Source organism: Drosophila arizonae, chromosome 3 (genome assembly GCF_054131065.1).
Source record: "Drosophila arizonae isolate 15081-1271.41 chromosome 3, UAZ_ARI_1.0, whole genome shotgun sequence".
In the NCBI taxonomy this organism is placed as follows: Eukaryota; Metazoa; Arthropoda; class Insecta; order Diptera; family Drosophilidae; genus Drosophila; species Drosophila arizonae.
This window is the reverse complement of record NC_142923.1, coordinates 3,224,413-3,249,708: the sequence shown is the minus strand read 5'-3', so window position 1 is coordinate 3,249,708 and position 25,296 is coordinate 3,224,413. Positions and strand designations below refer to the sequence as shown.

At 33.4% G+C, this 25,296-nt stretch overlaps 1 protein-coding gene and 1 long non-coding RNA gene across 4 annotated transcripts in view; one reads left to right on the top strand and one right to left on the bottom strand.

Annotated features, from left to right (window-relative positions):
* The window catches only part of haf (leucine-rich repeat and fibronectin type-III domain-containing protein hattifattener), a 77,015-nt gene that overhangs the window by 29,677 nt on the left and 22,042 nt on the right, over nucleotides 1-25,296 (top strand). The gene's annotated exons all lie outside the window — the stretch shown is intronic.
* Nucleotides 22,014-23,051, bottom strand: LOC149269594 (uncharacterized). Its single transcript, XR_016269306.1, has 3 exons — nucleotides 22,875-23,051; nucleotides 22,668-22,820; nucleotides 22,014-22,436 (listed from the first exon to the last, which is right to left on the bottom strand). It is a non-coding gene; the product is annotated as an uncharacterized LOC149269594 (long non-coding RNA).

Here is a 25,296-nt window from a genome sequence, read left to right as displayed (position 1 = left end):
CTACTCTAGAGACTGCTATTCAAATGTTGCCTTCTCCCTCCCTCCCTCTCTCTCTCTCTCTCTCTCCGCATTCTATCTCCCTCTGTGACTTTTGCCCACCATCTGCCTTTACCACTTTCACCAGCAGCATTTTCATTATGCAGCTCACGCGTTCGCTCCATGAGTCCTGCCAGTTATCTATGAAGTCCTAGAAGCGCTGACTGCCAGATAAGCAGCCACATTAGCACCTGACCCCTATTCCAGCTCTGCCGCCCCCGCTGCTGGCGCTCGTATTTTTAGAATCCAGTCTGCGAGAGTTGTTTATGGAGTAGATGCGCGGCTTGAGCGTTGAATAATAACCGGGCATTGTGTTTGCTTACAGCTCCACAAACAACACCCAATCTGGGGGGCTTTAAAGTAATGTGCCCCAAAGTGTTACATTTAATTTGTTATATTAAGGGTTGCAATTGGAGTTAGCAAGGTGTAATAGAAGGGAATGCGAGTTGACTATTTTATTTAATGTAGCTTTTATTATAAATTATATTTTAAGGCCTGTTTCTTAAACTTTTTTTCAAGGATGAAAGTGTTTTAAATATTAAGTAATCCAAAACATCTTCCAGCTCAACATGAAGTTAGAAACACATAAATACATATAAGACCTTTATTTGTTAAAATAATAATGATAATTATTGCCTATTCACATGCATAAATTGTATATTAAAAAATATATATGTTTTCACTATAAAAAAAAAATCGAAAACTTTTTAACATTATACAATATGTCAAATTAATATATAACATATATTTAAAAAAATATGTTTTCATTTAGTATACAATTTTTAAATAATATGTAACTTTTTATTTATAATCTATAGCTGAATTTATTTGTGTAAAGTCCTAAACATTTTATTAAATATATTTTTTGAATGCTTTAAAAATAAAATTGTTTGTAGATATTTTGCTGATGTAATAATAATAAAATAATACAACATTTATATCGCTGTACTAACTGAAGCCTTACTTACATTTTTCAGTATATAAATTTGTAAATAATTACAGCAAATTTATAAGATTAGTATTGAATTGAATTTGTTCATTTTTGAAATACTGTAATATTTTTTTCTTACCCCAATTAAAACATATGCCTCCTTTTTTACGTATTCTCGCCTAGACTTATCTATTTGCAAATTTTTTAAATATTTTTAACAACACTGTAAATGAATATCTATCATTTACATAGATAGCGCCATTTAGTAACATCAAATATAAAGTCCGATTGTTTAGTCGTCACTCAATGTCTAAATTTTGGTGCTATCTATGCGAGCAGCTAATGATTGCTCGCTTTGTAGACAAAACTTTTCACTTGCAGACAAAATACACACACAACATATATACACACACACAGTAAACAACAAGAACAACAGCAACAACAAGAGCAGCAGCAGCAGACATGCAGAGTACATAAATTACGCATACGCCGCATTGACCGGCCTGCCACTCTCCATACACGTATATATATCTCTCTGTATTTTCTTGTTGTTTTTTTTTTGCTTTTTTTTGCGCTATCCCATTCTCTATGCCATTCATCATTTTTCATGCCGTTGACACTTTCACTTGTTTCAGCAAACAAATACAAGCAACAACAAAAACAACAACAGTTAGGTTAAACCTGCTCCTAGAGTTGACAAGTCTATTTTTTATAGCCACGCCACGCCCCCTCCCAGGCGCTGTTCGGCCACGCCCCACCCCGAGTTGTCCTGACCCGACCCGTTCCACTCACTTTGACCCGATGTCCTGTTTTTGTGTGTGTGTGCGTTGCGCTGGTTACGCCCTGTCAAATTTATTAGTTTCAATATAAATTGACAACACGAAAATTTGTTTATAAATTGTTCGTGTTTACAAACGTTTGTACAATAAGATATGCAGAGTTGATATGGAATACCCTGTAAAGCGACAAGTTTGAGAAGAAAAACTTTTTAGATATACATTTATGTTTGTTGGCTTTTATGTGGATAAAATGTGGATAATAGAATACAATTTAATAAAAGAGAATATTTAACATGTAATCTATCGAATGTTAAAGAGATATTGAGAAAAGAGCTGTATGATGTTATTTACTAAACAGAGTATCTATTAGTCGAGCATGCTAAACTTACTTAGCAGACTGGCTTTACTTCCTTTTGGGCAAATGTTGTATCGCGATTGATTATATTACAAACTGAAGCATAAATGATACTTTGTTGTTAAGCAGAGTATATCCCAGTCGGGTATGCGCAACTTGCCACAAGTTCAATTGGATATATGTATATATAACTAAAGTATTAATAATGATATTAATAAACACAAAATTCTGAAATCTCTAATAACAGAGCATCTGCCAGTCGAGCATACTCTAACTGAAAGTCTCTTTGCCATAGTTATGCCATAGTAGTAGAATTGAGTGTACAAAAGTGTACGAAGCAGAAACAGAAAAATTGCAATGTTCTGTTTTAGCAGAGCATCTGTCAGTCGAGCAAGCTCTCATTGGCTTTGCACTGATTGGGTTTATTTATCATATAGCCACGCCATCATCTTCTTCTTGACTTTTTGAACTGTTCGTGCCACGGCACTGGCTTTAAATTTCACTGCTAACGTAGATTTATGTGCCGACCTTACCTGAAATTAACATAAATTGCCCCTCATTACGGCCAACGCAAATAAAGTGTAGCAAAAATGCGAAAACAAAACATAAACGAGCCAACAATAAATATGAAAAGCGTTTTTCATAACACCGGCTCGGATCGACTCGCCGTTGAGTCAGCTCAACAAAAGCTGAGTTTAGTTTGGTTTTTGGTTTTCTTGTTGGATGCTTCGCGCAGTGAAAATCGCTTTCATCTTTAGCACGTAGCGAAAACCGAAGCAAAGTGTTGGCTGCCCAACCAACACATTGGCAGCAACTATCCAAGCAGCGAGCTGCGAGCTGCGAGCACTTCATGCAACTAGCTTTAATGCCTTCACTTTTATTGTTGCCGACATCATTTTTGCTGTTGATGTCTTCATTGTGCGAAGATCTGTGGTTCAGGTAAATTTTTGTTGAACTTTAATTAACATCTGGCACGACTTTCAATGTCAATGGCACGCATATAAATTATATTATATTATCTGCCATATATAAAGCAAATGAGTTCATTTCACTCGAAGAGCGAAGAGCGCCTTAATGTTGTACGTCGCCTATTTGCTGTTCCGTTGATTAATTCCAAACTGTTTTAGGCTGGGGCTAGGGCCTAGTTGTTGATTAATATTGCGTTGGCATATTGCAAAGATTTGGGTCTGTGCGCTGGAAGCCCTACTACTATTTATTATGCAACCTGAGCCAAACAGTGTCAAAGGTTCAGCTCAACTTGGGGGTGAACAGAGGTGCAAAAGTTAACTGTAGTCAGTTGAACCTGAAATATGAAGCAATAATAGTCTAATGATAGATTCACGAATATTTTCGAAATATTTATCTATTTTCATTTAGATAGTATATAAAATGAATATTTTAGAATTCTTTAGTTAAATTTATTAATATTACTATTTAATCAGAATCGTATTTAATTAATAATAATAAATATTTTTTAATCATATTAATATGAATACTTTATAAGTATTTAGTTATATTTATTAATATTACTATTTTATTTTAAGATTAATAAATACATAAAGGGAATAAATATTTTTTTTAAAATATTATTAATATTAATTATATTTAATTATCTTAAAATATAACTATTCATTTTTAATCAGAATTAAATACTAAATAAATATTTTATAAATATTTAATTATATTAATTAATAAAACAGTTTTTAAACATGTAAAAAACTAAATTTTTTTTCATTCAATTTATTTTCGATTAATTTTTTAATCGGAATAATGTTTTTAATTAGATTTTGATGAAATATTTTTTGAATATGTAAAATAAAAATGGTCTTATAGTAGTTCTTATAGCAACCGACTCATAGATATTAGAAAATATATAAATTCATTAAATATCTAAGTTTTATATAGTTTTCATTGAGAAAACTGAAATATAATAGTGCAATACTTTAATACCTTTCTCTCCCTTTATATCTCTAAAAGTATATAAGGCATATAAGTGTAAAATATTCTATAACCATCTCACATTTTGTAAGCCATAAATATAGAGAGCAGTTTGATATATTGAATATGTAGGTAAAAGCACTCATAAACCTTTGCCGCCTCAGCGCTTGCCTTGAGCTGCTAGCTAAAATGCGACAACTTCAAACCTTTGGCTATAATTTGTCAACTGCTCGGCGGCAATCAATCTCTAAATCGAGTTCTTAGTCACACACCAAAAGAGCAGAAGAAGATGAAGAAGGACGGAAGATGAAGAGAAAGAGAGACCATCATGCAACACACATTTTACATTAGCAAACACTCTGAGTCACTTCACTGTATTTGCTTGGGGAGCCGAGAGCCGAGAGTCGAGAGTCGAGAGCAAACTATGCCAATCTATCTATCATAAGCTCCATATTGGTTGCTTTCGTATTTACAACTCACTCGGTCACACTTGACCCAACAGCTTCTACTCTCCACTCGTTACGCAACTCGATCAAATGCCACATAGGACGCACTTCACAGCGGAGTCGATTGAAAGTAAACAAGAGCAGCACAGTTGTTGGGTATGCACGACTTGTCATGCAGCTTGAAGAACGCGGAATCTTAAATCGATTATATAACTTTTTTTTTTTTAATTTATTTATTTACTTTATTTATTTTTTCTACTATTAATTTTCTTATGACGCTCTTCAGCTATTTCAAAAATTTAATGTATATATATTTTTTTATACTTAATATATACATATAGTCGATGTATCCCAAGACTCAGTGAATAAAATTCTTTTACTTGTTACACACCTTTCCAGCAAGCTAATACACCTTGCTTTCAATACCTTTCAAGTGAAAATCTCAAGATGAAAACTTCACAGCCGTAAAAAATTGTTGGGAGCAAAAAGTAAATTTGTCGGACAGCCCAATTTGTTGTTGGCATTTTTATTTATTTATTTTTTTATTGATTAGTTGCTATTGATGCGACTTGACCTTGGCAAGTGTTTCATCCATTCAAATGGAATTTTAAATTACAAAGCTCGCACCGCACGCCACTTCCTCAATGCGAATTATTTAACTGCCCACATCAGCTAGAAATTTGCTCATCATTGAAATCATTATCATACACAGCAGCAGCATCATCATCATCATCATCATGATGACGAGTATTTTTTGGTATTTTGACCATCTGACATTTTGGTTAGCTTGGAAATATTTTAACATTTTTTCTACATTTTACGCTTCATTGTGCTTAAATGATCTTAGCTGTTTTTTTTTTCTGGCTTTTTTATGGTGTCTAAATTAGCATATTTTTTGAAGCACTGTGCTCTCTAGGCCATTAGCCGAAACTTTGTCACATTTATCTGTTCGTTTCATTGGAGTTGTATTAGTTCCGTTTCTGTTTTTCTTTCTCTTCGCCTTTGCCCGGAGCCAAGAAAACTTTTTGCTGCCGCTCAATAAACAGGAAATCACAGACGAAATGTCGTTTCGATATTGGTAAACAGAAACACAAATAGTTTTTTGTCAACTTGTGAAGCTTGACAAATACATTTGTAATATTGCCATTTTTTCCATTATTTTTTCATTCCTTATGATTTCATTTTAATTATGAGCAGCCGGTTTATTATTTAGCAACTCGATTATGATTTTATGATAGACACTGACAAAAATAAAACTGGTTATTTATGCTGCTAAGAAGATTAACACACGCTACTATTTGATAACGAAAAAATATTTAAATGATGCTTATAGAATGTCATAAGCTGAAAAATGTCAAGTGGCATAGGGAGGTTGCTTAAGATATTAAGTTTTTAAAATTAAAATAAAATTTATTAATCAAACAAATTTAGAAACTTGAAATTGAAGCTGAAATAAAGATGTTACGGATGTTAAAGATGTTTAATGACTTTGAGATGATGACAATAGTATTAGATAATTTATTTAAAATAGTAGTTAGTAGTAGTAATAGTAGTAAATATAGTATGGAGAGCTTAATATATACGAAAAGGAGTAACAATAACAGATGCACGTAAGTAAACGTATTCCATATTCTTTCATTTAGTTCTCTTTGACCTTTATCATAGGTCGAAGAGTAAGATTCAATTAAAGTAGTAGATGAAGTAAAGCTTACTAAGAAGTAGGGCATAAATTTGAGTAGTAGCAGATATGCTTAAAATGCGTAACTGTAAATGTTATATAACATGGAAAATACTGTAAAAAGTATCTAAAATACTATGTCGGAACCGAGGAGAAAACATAATAGAGTAGTATTAGTAGTAGTAAAAGTGAGTATATAAGGTAGTATATTATCGGTACAGTATATGAGGATTGTATTGAAAGTTACTTGAATCAAGAAAGACTTATGCAACTGTTTATGACAGAATAATAATAGATAATTAAGATCCAAGAAAATAATTTTGGAAAGTTACCAACTGTACTTTATATACAATACCAATCATTCATTAACTTTGTAGTATAAAAATTTTTTATCACTGATTTATTTCTTATATGTATATTATATGTGCTAATCGTACAATCTCTGACAATGTCGCTCGTATTAATCTTCCTTTATACCATTAGCATTACAAATGATCTACTTTTTCCCACCCACGGACACAATACAAATCATATTTGGGAAGGAAATTGGCATATGGAAATAGCGAATCCGAAATTGTGAATGATTATCATACAGCATACACGTAGCAAATCACTTTACAACTGTCAAGGCGAACAATGCTAAACAGCAAAAATAAGAATGAGAGAAAGAAGAGAACGATAGACTCAACCCCAGCTTCAGCTGCTCCACTCTGGCTGCCACGCCCCCTTCTCAGCGCCCTTCGTCCGTCATTTGACTTTATCATACAAATTGATTGGATGCAGCAGGTCCAGCCATATGCCAAAATATTTGATTGATAACTTATTAGTTGGCTCGCTTCCATGTCTCTCTGGCTGAAAGTAATCCCCGAGGGCGAAGTTTTGGGTGGCCATGTGGGCGTGGCCAACCACTGTTGTTTCATCATCAGCATCATTTTTGGCCAGCTTGGCAAAACTTTTGTCTTTTGTCTCTCGGACCGTTTATCGTCTCTCTGCTCTGCACACATGAATGAATGCCTAATAAAGATGAATACACCAGCAAGATATGAATGCAGGCTCTGCCGCTCCCACTCCCTCACTCCCCTTTTCTCTCCCTATGGCTATATGAACAACAACATACATATGTATATCTTTATTGTTGTTTAGAAACAAAAACAAGTTGCTGTCTGGCTCTCTTAAAAGGAAAAATTTAAACGACCTGCGAAGAGTTACAAAACTTATTGAATGCCCGAAAACCGAAATGCTAATACAAACAAGCGGATTTTGTGGTTTATGCAAATAGCTGCCCAACAGCAACAACAACGACAGCAATTTGGGGATAAATATCAATACATATATGTATATATTTTTCACATTTATATATATTTACTGATATCAACTTATGCATGTTTGCATATCCATATATATCTGTTCATAGTGTTTGCTTTATATAAAAATAAATAAAACTTTAATGTTAATTCGTTGGCTGCGGGCGCAAAAATAAAATGCAAGACAAACAGTTAAGTTGGTGCACTAAAGTTTAAAGTATACGACTATTGAATGCCCTATAGCAAGAATGTTAACTATGGAAATATTGTACAACATTTAATACGTACAACAATATATAATAATATAATATAATATAAAGGCTATTGACTACTCTGTAAAAGAGATGGTATATATGTAAGTAAAGCATAGCACTCTATTGGATACTACTTCGCTAAGACTTCAATTCTCATTCAAATTTCATATAGTAAATAAAGCGTTTAGTACTGGGTATTGCTGGGAATTTTCAATTTTTACTTTTAGCATTAAGTATATACTAAAAAGCCTCTTGGTATTTCCTTGCCATTCCATTTTCAACTTCCTTTTCTCTCTCGCTCTAGCTCCAGCTCTAGCTGAAGCTCTGCCTCTAGCTCTCTCTCTATCTTTATCTCTATCTCTATCTCTATCTCTATCTCTATCTCTATCTCTATCTCTATCTCTATCTCTATCTCTATCTCTATCTCTATCTCTATCTCTATCTCTATCTCTATCTCTATCTCTATCTCTATCTCTATCTCTATCTCTATCTCTATCTCTATCTCTATTTCTATCGCTATCTCTAACTCTATCTCTCTCTCACTCTCATTCTCACTTTCACTCTAACTCTCACTCTCACTCTCCTTCTCCTTCTTTCTCAATATCTTGCTCTTTCTCTCTCCTAGCTCCTTTTCTCTCTGCAACTATTCATTTCGCCATGAACATATTCTCCCTTCATTTGTATCATACCCAATTTGAAATGAAATTAAAAAAGAAGTGAATTCTTTGCATTTATTTAACCTGCATAGATCCGTACAGATTTGTATATACATATCTCTACATGCATATATACATACATTTCTCTTTTTCTATCTATCTATGTGTTTGCTGCTCAGCTGTCAAACTGTGCAGCTGAAGGTCGAGCTTGGCTTTGGCCACGGTCTGGACTGCCTGGTGGGAATTGGGATTGTGTTCGAGGGTCGCAGCTTGGCTAAAACGTGCGGGTGCTGGAGCACAAATGCCATCAAGATAATGCCAATTGTTGTTGTTTTTATTGGTATGGCTGACGCTGCTGCTGCTGCTGCTGCCTTTTGACTGGTTTATTTTTGGGTATTTATTTAAGAGGTGTCAAGTTTTTGGCGCAGTTTCAAAAAAAAATAAAATAAAATAATATTACAAATGATTCATTTTCGACTAGCATTGGTGTGCGAGGAGTCTGTGTTTGTATTCTGGTGTTAGTCCTGGATTTTGGTCCAACAAAAATAGACGCCCAGGAGCAATAATTCATTTGCCAGCTTCCACATCGACGTGTTTGAATTTGATGAAAAATCTTTTCAATTGAATTGAACGCCTCGCTCAACATTTGGTTAACATTTCGAATGGAAATGTTAGAGCAGAGAGTGCGGGTGTGACTATGTGTGGGCGTGTCTGTATGTATATACATGTATGTATGTGTGTGTGTTGTTTATTTAAGCTTCTGTTGGATGCCATGTATTGATTGCATTCGATTTTTTATGTTTTTGCTACATATTTGAATTTTTATTCATTAGTTCATTCCATTGAAGCAGATTCTTTACTTCAATCTGTAAATCTTCAAATATTTATTGTTTATTTAACGTCTTGTTCAAATTTTGCAGCTCTTATTTGATATGATATGAAATGATAAAAAAACACACACATTCAGATGATTTAGATGAATTGAATGCAAATGTTTGAAGTATTATAAAATGTGTAAGATGGAAATAGAATCGTAATACAATTGAATTTAAGTGTGAATTTATTTACGCACAGAAAACTTGTTTTAAAATGATTTTCGATGACAATGGGTATATTGAATAATAAATGATATAACGGAAAATAAATTGAGTTTTTCAAGATGAATTTCAACTTCAATTAAATTGATTTTATTCCATATAAACAAATTATTAAAAATACGTTTCTCAGCATATTCATTTAACTACTTCTACAGCTCTTCTGTTACAGATATCCTTATCAAATCAGAGTTCATTCAGTTGCTAAAGCTCAATTAAAACTATGTTTGTTTTTCCTTAGTATATTTTGCACTAGTTTCGCATTTATTACTTTTAATTATTCCCCATTTGGTTTTGATGCCCTACATCCAATAAATATTCATTCACCTCGGGCGACTCATAAATAGCAGTAAATCGCTTTTTTCATTCGATTCTCGACTACTTTCGTTTGACTTTTGTCAGCTGTTTGGTTGCGAAAATATGCAAATAATCATTAAACACGCCAACAGCAGCAACAACGAAATCCATTCGAGAGCTGTTTTCGGTCATAGCCAGTGGCAAATGCAGCCAGAAACGAACAAACAGCCAACAGCCAACTCGAGCTCTATTCTCATTTGTGGTCCTTTCATTGCTGTGTTTAAATTTTATTTACATCAAATTTAATACGCTTGAAACTAATGGTGGAAAGCCAACAGCACTTTTGGTTTAGGTTTTTTTTTTATGATTTTTTAACAAATCTGAATTTAAATTTACATAAAAGTTAGATGAATGAATTATATTCAAGAGGAAAATTCCAAGTAGTAATTAGAATAAAATTTAGATTCCTTTGTGGATTTTTCAAAGAAATAAATGCTAAACAAAATTTAACAAATTATATGATGCTTGACTGGTAAAAATTATTAAATATATATTTTTAAAGTAAATTTTAATGGAGAAGCAATAGATAGAAAAATATAGATAGATATAATACATAAAAAAAAAATTTTAATTGAAATATCATATATTGAAGTTAATTTGTAATATAAAATAAATTGAAAGAAAATTAAAAAAAAAATTAAATTTAATTAATAAAATTTAATAAATAATTTTCAATTTAAATACATTTCAAATCCTTTCATAAATCGAGAGAACAGTAAAAAAGAAGAATATGTTATCTAGGCAAAGTGTGTGCAAAATATAAAAAAAAAAAAATCTAATAAATAATGATTCTGCGGAATACAAAAATATAATATATAATAAAGCAAGATTTTTTTAATTTTTTAAAATTAATAAAAAAGTCTGCCGAAAACATAGGGTATTCGCCAGTAACTCACTCCCACAGGTTCCCCCATACAAAATTATAGCCAAAAACCATTTTTAGTCACTTTTATTGTTTTGCTCTGCTTTCTGGTTTGGCGGTCAGAGCCATTTGCGAATTTCTTGCTCTTTCTGCTGCAATTATTTGAGAACAAAAAACAAAAATAAAACAATGCAAATTTGTGAGATAAATAAAACAAGAAAGTTTTTTATCGTTCTGCGGGTGTAGCTGCCCGGCTGGCCACAAAGCACAGTTGCAACTTGCCACAAACTGTGGCATACACACACAAAGCAACCGCCCCCATATCTGTTATAAAATATTTTGTAAATTAAACTAAAGTTTTTCCTTTTTTTATTTTTAGCAAATAAAACTAAATGTCTCCATATTGAATATACCATATTTATCTCGTTTTCTATTTTACTTTTAGGTAAGACCAGACAGATTTTTGGAAACTGCATTATTTTGTATTCTTTGGGCGCTTGTTGTGGCACGCCCCCTAGGTAAGTGACACGTGGTAACTGGCGCAACTTCGTTTTACATTTGTTTTGGCTCTGGTCCAAAGCACTTGCCACAACCACACACACTACCATACAATGGCTGACCTTCAGGCCGGCTAGCGGAACAATGGGCCACTTCTATCGCCTGGCAATCTATCTAAAGATTCGCATCGAATTCTGGGCTATTCGAGTGTCTCGTTTTTGGTATTTTTTCGGGTCAGTTGGTCGCCGTCGAGTCGCTATAGTTGTGTCTGTTTTTTTCGCTTTCTATGACACTTCCGCCTCATCAGTCAGCAGAGTGTTTAAGCTCAGGTGCGGATCAGCAAGGTTAAGGGGGCCGAATCGAAAACTAAATTTATAAAAATGTATATATTTTACAAAATTTGTATTAAGTTCGTATACCTCAAAAAGCTCTATATTTACATATATAAATTTATAATTAAAATGTATAAAATATTTTACTACGTATAAATAACATAATTTAATAATACAAAAATTAAATTATAAGGAATTAAAATGTAGTAGCAATGCCTTTAGTTTTCTTACTGCTTCCTTAAGCTGAACTCTTCAGCCCTTTGGCCCATTTGAGTAGAATAGATTATTCCGCTCCTGTTTTAGCAGCTAACCGAGCGTAGTCTCATTGTCGCCACAATTTGTTGCAGTTGCAATTGCAGTCGCCTTGAGCTGACTGCTAGCTGGCAGTCTATATAAGACATATCTGAGAGCAAGTTGATTGCAGTCAGCGCAGCGCTGCAAGTGTTTGTTACTGTTTACATTCATTTTCGTTTAAATTTGCATTTTAATTTATTGTTTTATACATACTTATGCTCAGCATACGCTTTGCGCAGGGTATGGAGACTATATGCCGGCATGTGTAACATGAAATGTAAAGTAGATGAAATGGAAATGAAATGGATAAGCTTCTGATTTATTGAGAAGCTATAATCACTGTCTCTGTGATATTATTATTAGATATTAGTTTAGATATCTATCTCTATATGTCTATCTATGGGCCTGCAGATCTCTATACCTACTATTGTGAACAGATCTAATATATAGCAAACTCAGTTGCAAGAATAATAAGGTATATAGACAAATAGATTGATGAATGAATATATCCACACATTTTGGTAGATAAATCATTAAAATATGGATATACATAAATATCAGCTAGATATAATTTAAGTTTTATACATGATTCTTCCTTTACTCCAAAGTACACTTTAAAAATGATCTTATTTTGTATTTAAATTTACTTCCATTAGAGTAATAAAACTTCATATTGAAGTCTTGTAATACCGTTAAGGCTTACCACCCATAATATCTTATGTTATTAAGTTCATTTCTCTTCTAGGGTATTTGAGCTTTGTTATTTTGAAACCCACTCAAATGCTTCTTTATAAACTCTTCGTTTTTGGGCGCTTCTGTATGCTCGTTGCACAATTCATGAAGTTGTCGCCGCTGCCTTTGTCTGTCTGTCCCAGTGCCTCTCTCTCACCCCCTCTCCACCACACACTCTTTGTCTCTTTACATTCAATTTTCTACTGTTTTTGTCGTTTGTCTTCCGGCTTTGCCGTTTTCTTGCAATTTATGCACTGACCTGTTTCCATTCGCTTGGCGTCCAGCTAAACTCCGATTGTTACCTTTAATTAATTTTATAGTTGATTTTAGCAGCAGAGCCGAGTTGAGTCACAGCATGCACTGATTCAACTACATTTTCCCATTGTTTGCATAACAAACAATTTCTGATTACTTCATTAGAATGTTTTCGCCCGGTAATCAACGATAAATAATAAACATTTCGAGTAATCTTGCATTGATTGAAAACTTTTGCCATTTACTCAACTTTCAAAAACAATTGCTGAAAAAGTGGATTAAAAACTAAATTCAAGAATGCAATACAGATGAAAAGTTTTACGAATTAGCTTTTAGCTTTATGCAGCTTAAGCTTGAACTTAAGCTCAAAGCTCTTTGGCAATGTTTTAAAAAATTGGAACGATTTGAGCTACGAGTAAATATGTATGTGTATAGGAAGTAATGCTTCCTGATATAGAAGCTCTACAATGTTAGGATCTTGAATTTGTTATCTAAAATAATATATTCATATTCTTAAGCTTAAAGCTTTAAAATGTCAGTAGCTTAATCCAAAAGCTCAAAATATGTATAAATGAAAAATTCAGCCAAAACTTGAATTTCATTTTATCTTATATTAAAGCTCAAAGCATAAACAAATAGTTGAAAGCCCTAAACTCTTGCTTTACACAATGTTGCAGATGAAAGCTCTGCAATTTTTGCAGCCATTTGCTTTGTTTATACAGGATCAGAGGGATCAATTTATGACTTAAAGCTCATTTCAAATAATAGCTCTGCGTATCAATATTGAATAATCGAATACATATTGTTTTTATATTTATTGCTGGCTGGGCGACGTTTGTTCTGCTGACTCTTCCGTCAATTGCAAACAATTTATGCATTCTGCATAAAAATCACAAATAAATATGGCTGCAAAATATATGCATGTATATATATATAAATTGTAGATGTATATATATCTATATGTATATGTGCAGAAGCATTTACAATAATTGTTGTTTGCGGCTCATTTAAATGCGTTCGGCCGCGTGCTTGTGGCAGTCCGTGATAAACAACTTTTTATTGTTTAAAATAAAAAACACCAAACGGAAAAAAAATGATCCAAAATGTGCCTCAAATTAATGCTACGAATTGGATTGCTCTTATTCGAGTGCGAATTCAATTCGGGTAGAATTCTGGGAATCAAAAAAATACTGCAATTCAATTCAGATATCTGCAGCTGCCAGAAAAATACAAATTGATTGTATTTGTGGCATTCAAATTACTGTAAAATGCTAAAGGTGCATTTCGCATTTTTGGTATATATATGGGATTTGTCAACGCAATTTGAACCTGTTTTTCTGAGTGTAATATGTATAAAGCTGGTTTTCTTAATTATTTTATTATTATTATTTTTTTTTTTTTTGCAGCCTTGACATTTTTTGTTTTTAATGTGAACTGAAGAGTATAAATGTTGCAGTGTAGAGTATATTATGCAGTCGAAATGCCTTTAAAAAAAACTTTTATACAAGTTTTATTGTTTTATAAAAAAAAATCAGCTGCATAATTTCTTCTTTTTTTTATTTTTAATTGCGACTATAAACTTAAATATAAAACAAATGAGTTTCATGACAATAAAGCCAGCTGTTGACCAAAATGAATCTCAATGAATTATTTGGCTCAAAATACAAAAACGTTTTTAAATGGCTTTGCTATGCAGCATAAGCTGCTTCAGCTGTGAATTGTTTTTCTTTTCCTTATTATTTTAGGCTAAAAAATTTACATGATATTCATGCAGATAAGATTTTAAGTAATGCCAACGAACATGGTAAAGAATAATAAAATAATAAAATAAAATTTTATTTATATATAAAAATATATACCTTTAAATTTTACTCTTTAACCACTTTCCTAAATCAAAACTCTATTCAATTTAATATTTTGTTTTCGACATAAAAGTGGAAAAACAAATACTTTAATTAGTTCAGCAACTACTTAACGAGCAGATTGCTTAGAGACTTTTCTCTGGCCATTCAACCGGGCCGCAAGACAACTTTTTAATTGACCCAATTTCGGTTGGGAAAAACTTTTCTGTTGTTGGCCAGTGTTTGAGCACTTAATCTCTCCATTTGGCACGCACTTCTTTAATTATTTCTACATTTTGTTTTTCACATTTTTATTTGAAGAGTTCACTTTTTAAATGCGAAACGCACTTGAAACAAAGCCGAAAACTGAATAAACTGTAAAACAAAAAATCAAAAACAAAAACAAAAAACTGCAAACAGCAAACTCAAACAAACGGCCAAAAACTTAAATAATTTTGTGCAAGTGCAAGAAAAGTTGAGGGAAAACGCCAGAAAAACTTTTCGGCTTATCATTTTGCATTTGCCCCCATCTATTTTGTTGCTGTTGCTGTTGTTGTTGTTGTTGTCGCCTTTTGCCCGACTGACAGACATTGTCTTGTTGAAAAATTGCGCATATTTCCGTTTCCGTTGTCAAGCAGTTGCGTGTGAGTGTGCGTGTGTGTGTGTCAATGAGTCTGCGTGTGAACTTTGTGCAGCAGGTGGATGGGTACAGGGAGGGGTCATACCTCTCCGCACGACGACGACCTGTGCCTCAGTTTGTCTGGCTGCGTCTGTTGAAGTCTGTGCATAAATTAAAATAAAATTCATTTTAGCAGGCAGACACCTAAAGAGACACACACGCACATACACACACACGCACGTACGCATGTAGACTAAATTAAAAAGTAAATGCAACATAAATGAAAACTTTTATGCAATGCAATTTTTAATGCCAAATTGCGTGCACTAACTAAAACTTGCAAAAGTTCCTTTTAATCTCACATATATAGAAATATATATATATGTGTATATGCAAATTCGTTCAATATTCACATTTTTTTTTTTATTGATGAAACTTTTTATTTCACATTTGGTTCGCTTTTTCTCTTGACAATTTGTCAAGCACATTTGTTAAATTGTATTGCAAACTTTGCTGTACACATGTACACTCGTATATAAATATTTAAAAATATATGCATATACACATATATATGTATGTATATATTTTATATTTTTTTGTATCGACACATGCACTTGTCCCGCATGATATGTAAACGCGACGCGATGTTCAATCAGCATCAAACATTGCTGACATTTATTGTGCCAAAAACCCTTCAAACAACTCTCGCTGCAAATATTTGATGTATTTTCATTGGATCCTTAGGTTGAATGCCATCTAAGGGGTATATACAGTTGGTAGCTAGAGAAGTTGGACAGAAGATTTAAAGTAATGTAAAGTAAATTGAATCTTTCTTCAGCCTTACAGATCCCTAAAGAATATTTCCCCAAAAATTAAAAAAAAAAAAATAATAATAATAAACAAAGAAATTAAAATTAAGTAAATTGAATATTTTTGATGTGTGTAATCTATGGCTTAAGTTTATTTCGAATTGAAAAAATTCGAAATAAAATTTCGATTCGAAAATCAAAATTCCGAGGCAGTCAAGGGTTCAGATTCATATTGCCTATATTCTTTGAATCAAATTGAAAATAAAATTTGATTTCAATGCCCCAATTACACTTAAAATGCATTGATTTCAAGTGTTTCATTTCGGAATTATTCTTCACTTATATTTTTATAAATTTCTTTTAACTTAGCCTCTTTATAAACATAAAATATTCCGTCCACATTCAACGTAAATCGAAACTAAATTCTCATTTTCCTCACTTCCTCAACATATCTCTAACATCTCTCTCTCTCTCACTTCAATCGCACCTTCAATTTAAAATTACAGGATATCTGCCGCTTTCATCATTTCCAACTCATCGTAAAACAGTTAATTTTTGGCAGTGAACGCTGTGTAAATTTCTGTCGTCAATATGTGGCGTATATCCACAGACGACGATGACGACTGATTGCGTATACGTAATGTGACAGATGCGATGCGAACGAGCGAAAGAGAGTGAGAGAGAGAAAAAAGTTAAATAACATTGCGTATACGACGTGTGTGCGCAAAAATAGTTGCAAGTGCGGCACGGGGCCAGCCAGACAGATGTGATTTTTAATTTTACAATTTTTGACATTTGCGTTTGCATTTATATTAGATTTTACAAGGTAAAATTTGAAAGCACCTCTGCCACGCCCCGCTTTGCCAACCGTCTCCCTGCTGGTTGTCGGGTCAATGGAGACTGACAAACCGAACGGGTCGAGCGTTGCAGGCGTGACAAATGGGATTTGCTTAAACTACATATGTGTGTGTGTGTGTGTGCGGGTGTATGTGTGTGTGTGCGGGTGTATGTATGTTTCATTCTGTGTGTGTGTGTGTGTGTGTGTATTGCATGTTGCAACATATTCTATATGCCAACCACGCTCCATGGGGAGCTACTGCTACGTAACTCAACCGAAGGTAACGAAATTTTGCCAGCACACGTAGACACAGGAGTCTCTCTTTCTGTCTCGCTCTCTCGTCAGGAGCTGCGCTGCGGTTGTTAAGCTTAAATGTGAACTGTGCCACATCAATTTTGTGGCAACTCTGCATTAGCCATTAAGCCCAGTTTGGCCTGGGCTTAGGCGTCGTCTCTTCATCTACCTCTAATTAAAACATTAAATTTGCAAAATGTCTCAATTGACGGCGGGCAGAAGCTGAAGAGTGGATTGGAAACAAAAAATGAATGTATATACGTACATATAGATGTATGTATGTATATTGAAAGTCTGTAACATTGTCTTGGCCAGTTGCCTGCGGCATGCCACAGTCGTCGCTGCAACGTCATTAATTGCAGCGAAAGCAAGAACTTTGCAATGGAGTCAAGCAGACTGCATAATGCTCGTTGCCTGAATTAATTAAACTATCGATGTTATGTGAATTTAGGGGCTCAGGTGGAGGGGAGATTAGAGAACGAATCGTGTGAGAAGATATTCTCCAGAAAGTCGTCTACACATGTATAAATTGTTGTTGTCAAACCGTTTGACAAATGTTGAAGAGCTGACTGCACCAGCATCTATATAGACATAGCTTCTTCTATCCTTTATAGCACAACATGAGCTATAGTGTTTGTTGATTTGCCACGCCCTAATAGCAAAAATTATTAGACAAATCTATCTTCATGTTCGGATGGAGAGACGAACAGCATCGAGCCAATATACTCTCTTTTTTGAGCTCGTGAACAAGCATAAAAAACTAAAAGAACTGGCAAACTGCGCTCCAATCTACTTGCAACGCCAGCCGTTGGCAAATGGCTGACACAAAATGTTGGCAACAGTAACAGCAACAACAACAGCAACAACAACAACAACAACAACTTGCAACAACAATGTGGCCGCAGCTTTGCGCCATCAAATTAATTTTAATAATCATGACGTTTATTAAGCGAAAGTAATCATTATTAAAGACTTGCTACACTAAATTGTTGTAAAAATTAATTAAGCTTTAATGGGCTGATGTAGAGAAAGGGATATATACATATGCCCATTTATATATACACAAAGATGTTTATGTTTTAAGCATAAATGTAATCAATGTTCTGTTTGCAAGCAGCCTAATTTTATACTACAATCAAAAGGGGCGATAGGGCGTAGCTAAAAGCTTAAATTGCATGATTCATTTTATTTCACTTTAGGAAATGGCAAATGTTTTTACGACAATTTTATGTGGTTTTCAGCAATAAATTTATTTTTTTTTGGAAATTAGTCTAAATGCTGCAAGCTGTTCAGATTAAAAAGTTGAGCAGCGATAACAATGAGTGTAATTTGAGAGAAGTTTAAAATGTAAATAAACATTTAATAATATCAAGTTACATTCAAATAAAAAAAAAAGGAAAAAAAGATGAAATAAAATTTATTTGATCCTTTTCAATTCATTTAATTTTATTTATTATTATAAAAAAAAGTATCAATTACTGAAGTTAAAAAAAAAAAATAAATAAATAAATAAATTACACTAGTATATTAATATATTAAAAATAAATAAAATGAGGCAATAAATAATAGAACAAATAAAATAAAATATATTTTTTGTTTTTAATTTCATATATAATAACTATTAAAGTATTATTCATACAAATATATACATTATATAAAAAAAAGAAATGAAATTATTATTTTAAATAAATAATCTATGCAAAGCCTGTAAATATCAAAAATATACTCTAAATATATAAAATATATTTATTTAATACATCAACCATACAAATGCAACATTTTGTTAAATTTAAAAACAAAATGAATAATGAATTTAAATTATTCCAATAACGGATTGTAAATCTCAGTTTATTTATTCATGCAGGACTTGATTTGCTGTCAAAGCCAAAGATAAACTTATAAATTTACAACAATTAGTTTTTGCCAAGTCATAAAATAGGTTTATAAAGCGTATAAATAATAATAGGTTTAAAATTAATTTTATTGCTGAAACATTGAGTTGAGTGCTTTGTGTGTGCTCAAATTTCCACATGAGAGACTAAAGTTGACAAGCAAATTAAATATTAAATAAATATATCAAAGCGGCGTTAAAGCCTTTTAAAGTGCATATGCCATGCAATATATTGTAATATGTTTATATGTATGTATATGTATAAACAAGTTTTTTATTATTTGCCTAAGCTTGTGCCACATCCATATGTATTTGTAGCTATTTAGCTATAAGCAATTGATGGCAGAAACAATAAATAGGTAATTGGAATGTGTAAACAATTGCATGAAAATTTGCTAATCATAACGCACACACAATTTGCTAACACAAATTGAATCGCACACATACACACACACACACACACACACAAGCTTGGCCTCTTCAGCTGCTGCGTTTCGTCGTTCCTTAACAATTTGCCTTCTGTGCCTTTGACTCCATCGTAATGCCGTTTACAATGAGTCGTAAAGTAAATTTAAGCGGCTGCCGTTTGACTTTTATCTATGTATGTGTGTGTGTGTGTGTGTGTGCGTGTGTATGCGTATGTATGTGTGTGAGTGTGCGTGTGCCTCTTTGACTTTGCTTGCGGACTTTGAGCCACAGCGTGCGCCTGCTCAACTAAATCTCAGCTAGAACAATGGCCGGCGATAAACGAGCAAAAGCGCAATAACATTAACCGTTAAAGAAGGCAGCGCTGTCGCGCTGTGCGGCTAAAGCCGGCTGCTTGGCCAAATATGCGGCAGTTGACCCAATTCTCTCGTTCGCGCTACCAAACTCTTTGGGCCAAGCGATTCAATCGTCTGCGTCATTGGTGAAGAGTTGACGATGAAGCGGAATGTAGAGGAGGAGGAGGAGCAGCTACTGCTTACTATGGCAACATTGCCAACTTTGACTGTGCTGCTGCCGCTGCCGCTTGGCTGTATTTGGCACACATACATGTACACACACACACACACACATACACACACACACACACACACACACATGCATGCAGGCACATACGCACTCTTTGCCCTGTCAGGCATGTATTGGTCTATCTCTTAAGCGCCCAAGCAGTCACTTATCTATGAGTATATGTGTGTGCCTCTATGTGCTTGTATGTGTATGTTTATATGTCTTGTGTGTTTTTATGTGCGTACGTATGTGTGTGTGCCTGTGTGTACTTTTAGCAAGCCACTGACGTAATTTTCTTGAGCTTCCGCAAATGCATTTTCAGCTAGAGATGAGCGCGTGCAGATCTAGAAATTCAATGAAAATATTGAAATACAGATATTACTATATATGAGATGTATACAGAAAATTCTTTAAATAAATTAATTAAATAAATCAAAAATTAAATAAAATAATCTTATTTACCATTCCTTAGGGTAGACAAAATTAAATTGAAATATATTTAAGAAAGCTCAATTAAAATACATTTCCAGATTACGCAACTATTAAATGCTGAATTGTTTACCTAGAATTAGGACTACATTTATCGTAACTCAAGCCGAAAGCTCCAGCTGGAAGTGCCTATATTCTTAAGTCGGTTTTAATTCTAGAATAATGATAATTTCTAATAAATATCCAGAAAATGCTTAAATTTTAATATAAGACTAAGGTTTGAAAAATGTCCATATATAAACTATGATCTCCATAAGATTTACCTCTTCTCGTATTTTATTTTATTTTAATTTTTTTTTTTATTTTTTTTTTATTTATTTTTATTTATTTATTTTTGTCAATCTTTTACATTAATTACAATTTTTTGTACATATAAATAAACTCCAATTTCACAAAAACTTTTTATTTCAAGTATATATATATACATATACTTATATATTAATATTTGATTAAATTTATATATATAAAATCATTATGTTCAACTTCATAAATGTATCTAAGTTCCTATAATATATCGTATGGAGCTCACTCCGCTCTAAAGATTTCGTTGTTGGAATTTCTGACCACAGTCAACGCGCGTTGTCCGCAACTTTGCGCAAATGTTTGTGCGGCAAGTGTTCAGATCTGTTTGTAGCAGTGTGTATGCGTGTGTGTTTGTGTGCTTGTGTGTTTTCTGTGCATGTGTGCGTTGTTGGCAGTTGTTTTCCAATTGAATTTCCAATTTGGTTTGGCCATTGCAACTTTTTCAATTGGAGATTTCAGCTGGAAGCGCGTATTCGCACGTTTTTCGCTTCCCAATTTAATTAACCATTAAATGTATATGTAAAATAAGAAGAAGAAGATGAACACTGAAAATGCCTCCTTGGAGAATCAGCAGAGAATTTCATAAATATTGTTTTACACAGAAATTCGCTGTACCCTGTAGCTGAGAGGAGAAGTGACTAATGTGTGCATGTGTGTGCTCATGCTCAAGAAAGTTAATTTTTATGAGCTGATAAAATATGCACAAAAAATAAACAAACAAAAAATGCACTAAATCTACAATGTAGTTTATGATGATATACCCTATAATTGGGAGGTAGTCAAGGTTTATTTAGTGCGAATGTTTAATGTGTAAATAGAAGAAAATTTAGTGAAACCATTTGCCATATAAGCAGATGTAGTTTAAATATTTTTTTTTTAATTTTTGCAGATTCAATTTTAAGGAATTCTGCAAAGCTTACATTCACAAGCTACTTTAAGACCTTAAATTAAAGCTGAAATTATTTGCGAAAAAATATATATCTACATTTCTGTATGAGCTTTATCTGAGTATATATGCTTGCATTAATGTTAGTTAACATTTATCGTTTCCACATCAGCGCAAGCATTTATCATGCAGTTTAAATATTATCTATTGACTTACAGGATATCTAGCTAGTCTGTCATTTCACTAAACATATTTTTGTACATATATCATATTAATTTTGTTGCTTTCACAATAATTACATCATTTTTAATTTCATTTTCGTTGGATTACAGGATATCTAGTTAGTCTATCATTGGGCCGCTCTCATTTCCTTACATATATTTTATTCAATGTTTGTTGCTGCCGCCTTCAGCGTTGTTTGTTGTTATTTATGGCCGCTCGCTTCGAAATTTACGCAGATTTTCCAACGCTCATATTCGGCGGCTACGGCTACGGCTCGCCGTGGCTCATCATCATTTGCACTCGCATCGTGGCTGCCACTTAACACCTTTTGGCAGCAGCAGCAGCAGCAGCTGCCACGCCCCAGCGAGCAATGTTAATAAATGCTGCGCGTATCACATCTCTTCCTCTGCCCTTCACTCCGCTCTCCGTTCTACCTTCACGCATCGAGTTGATCTGCGAAAAACCAAAAACAAAAAAAAACTGAGAGAAGAGAAAATAAAAAGAAAAACCATGCAAAGGACTTAAAGCTTGGCGTTGTTTTTGCTTTTGTTTTTTCGAGCTCGGTATTAAAAAGTTTGTTTTTTTATTTTTATTTTAAGCTGTTTATAAGAATTTAAGCATGCCAGCTGAATATTTTCTTCGGCTTGTTTGCTTCAAAAATACCAGCAAAAATATACAGCTTACAATTCTGATATCAATAATCCAATTTTTGTCGGTTGCTTTCAATGGAAGCCTAACTTTGGATTTAAGCTGCGTTTCGTTGAGGAGCTGCGGTGGGTTCAAGTTCCATAAAGCTAAAGTTTTGACAGCTCAAGTGCTGGAAATTTGATCGAGTATCTGGAATATTACTACTTATTCAATTTTTTGTATAATCAGAAAAATTCTTGTTACCTTTTAGCTCATTGATTGTTGATAATATTAAAGTATAAAAAATATTTGAAAGCTTCTTTTCTATTCAGTATTTCCTTCAGATTAATCAAACGCATTAAAGCTCTGGTGAAAAACTTGAAAGCTTTCTTTAAAGATATTATTGAAGTATAGAAACTATTTGTGTTTTTTTTTTTTTTTTTTTTTTTTTTTTCTTTTTGCATACTCTTGAACTTCTTTTTCTTTATGAAGCATTGAAGCTCTTTTGAAAAACTTCAAAGCTTGCTTGAATAATATTAGTAATAATAATATAGAAAGTATATTAAAGCGTTTGCTGCATATCTTCAACTTATTTTAATCATATTCTTATCTAGCTGAAAACTTAAACTTAGCAAAATCACACTGAATTGGCTTTACATATAAAACTCTTCTTTTTAATGTGAAAGAAATTATTGATTAAACCTATAACCAGCATTTAGATCACCTCTTCAATAATAAACCTCTTATATTAAACACTCTTTCGCGTTTGCTGCCCATAAATTTTAGTCGCTGACGAAAACAATTTAGTTGCACAAAGAAAGCTTAAAACCACACCAAAGCTGGCATAATTACTTCCTAGAATTTTTGGCATTGAAAGCAGCCGCAATTCTTATTATTATTATTGATTGCTGCTCAATGGGGCCAATGATAAATGAATGAGATGAAGCGTAGCCAGACGAAGAAGCTGTAGATAAATGTTGATATAATTCGTGAAACTAAACGGTCTTCGCAAAGAATAAATATGAGTCAGCAAACGCTTTAATTGGCTCAAAGCCAAATGCCAAATATGAAAATGACAGCAGGTTGGTTGCTTGCCTAAGCGGATGTTGTCACAAGTTGAATTTAAATTTAAATTTGAATGGGCCAAATGAGACGATTGAGATGCGGGCGCGGTTTGAAAGCCCACACAAAAATTAAGTATACGCAAGCATACGCACACACAGAGCGAGCCAGAGTGAGAGAGGGAAGTGAGGGTGAGGGAGAGCGAGATGACAGCGCTAATTGCTGGCAAACAATTGGTATCTTCAATTACAAGTATTTGCAATCACTTCGCCCTGGCACTCGAGTGTTAACTGCAAGACAAGTTATTATTCAACCTTGTTGAAATATTTTATGTGTACTTCGTTTTTTTTTTTTTTTTTTGTTGGGATACTTGAACATGATGGCACACCCCAAAGCTCGTAAATTACATACGGAAAGCGACAGAGCCAGAGTGAGAAAAAGAGTGAGACAGAGCGAAGACACCGTGTTTATTTATGCAGCAAATTTATAATAAGCCGCTTAAGATTGGTTTTAAGACAGCTACCGCTGACAACTCTAATCAGCGAACGTGTAACACGATGATAATAAAAATAAAAATACTGTAGAAAAGCGAAGCCAAGCCAAACTTTACAACACTCAATTTAACGGTGCTAACCTTAACTCTAAGAGCCATTAAAAAGTGCACAATTTGTTGGTGTTTTCTTTTTTTTTTTTTTCGTTGTCTCTATTTTAATCTTCATTTTGAGCTGCTGCTAATAATGATACCCTTTAACTATTGACAGTGTGACAAACGGGTATATTGTTGTGTAATGTATGAGAAGATCTAAAGCTGGAATTTTTATTAAAATTGTGATGTCTCTGAACAGCGAATGCTATTCGATAAATCTATCAGAATTCATTTGAAAAATAAAAAAATTTGATTGTATACCTTATTAAAGATCTTACAATGTGTAAGTTCTTGAGATGTAGGAATTACAAATTTGTCTCTGACTGTTGTAAAAATTGTGTTCTTTGTATAATAGGTATTCACACGATCTTTTAAAATGCGTATTATCTTCCCATTGTCTTCTAACATCATTTGTTTAAGCCAGACTCATTCAAAGTTCAGCCTCTGCTCACCCCTAACAAAAACTTACTCTTGAATTTTTTCAGTGCATGTGTTAGTCGTATATATCCGTCACGACTGAACTGCTACTTGTTTTAATAGCTCTTTTGTTGGGTTTACTTTTAATTATTGAGTTATGAAACTTATAATCTGGGTTCAGTTCACTTGAGTCTAGTCATTTTTGTCCCTCTTATGTTCCGCTTTATGATGATGAGTATGCAAATTTGTGCAGCGCGCTTCCCACAGTTGATTTTTTACGGCGCCATTGTCGAGAGAACCAAAAAGAAATCGACAAAAAATAACAAAAAAAGAGAGAGAAGCGAGATTTTTCTTTTTACGACTTTGAGATTCGCAGCGCTATTCATTTCACGCAATTAGATCAGTGAATATATATATTCGATATGAGTTATGATTGCGATAGTCAACTATCGCTGAATAATTCATGTGCATAAAAGCAATAATCCCTTGAAACTCAATGTCATATTGCAAGTGGGAAAGAAAGGAAAAGAGAGAGCCAAAGAGAGAGAGAGAGAGAGAAAG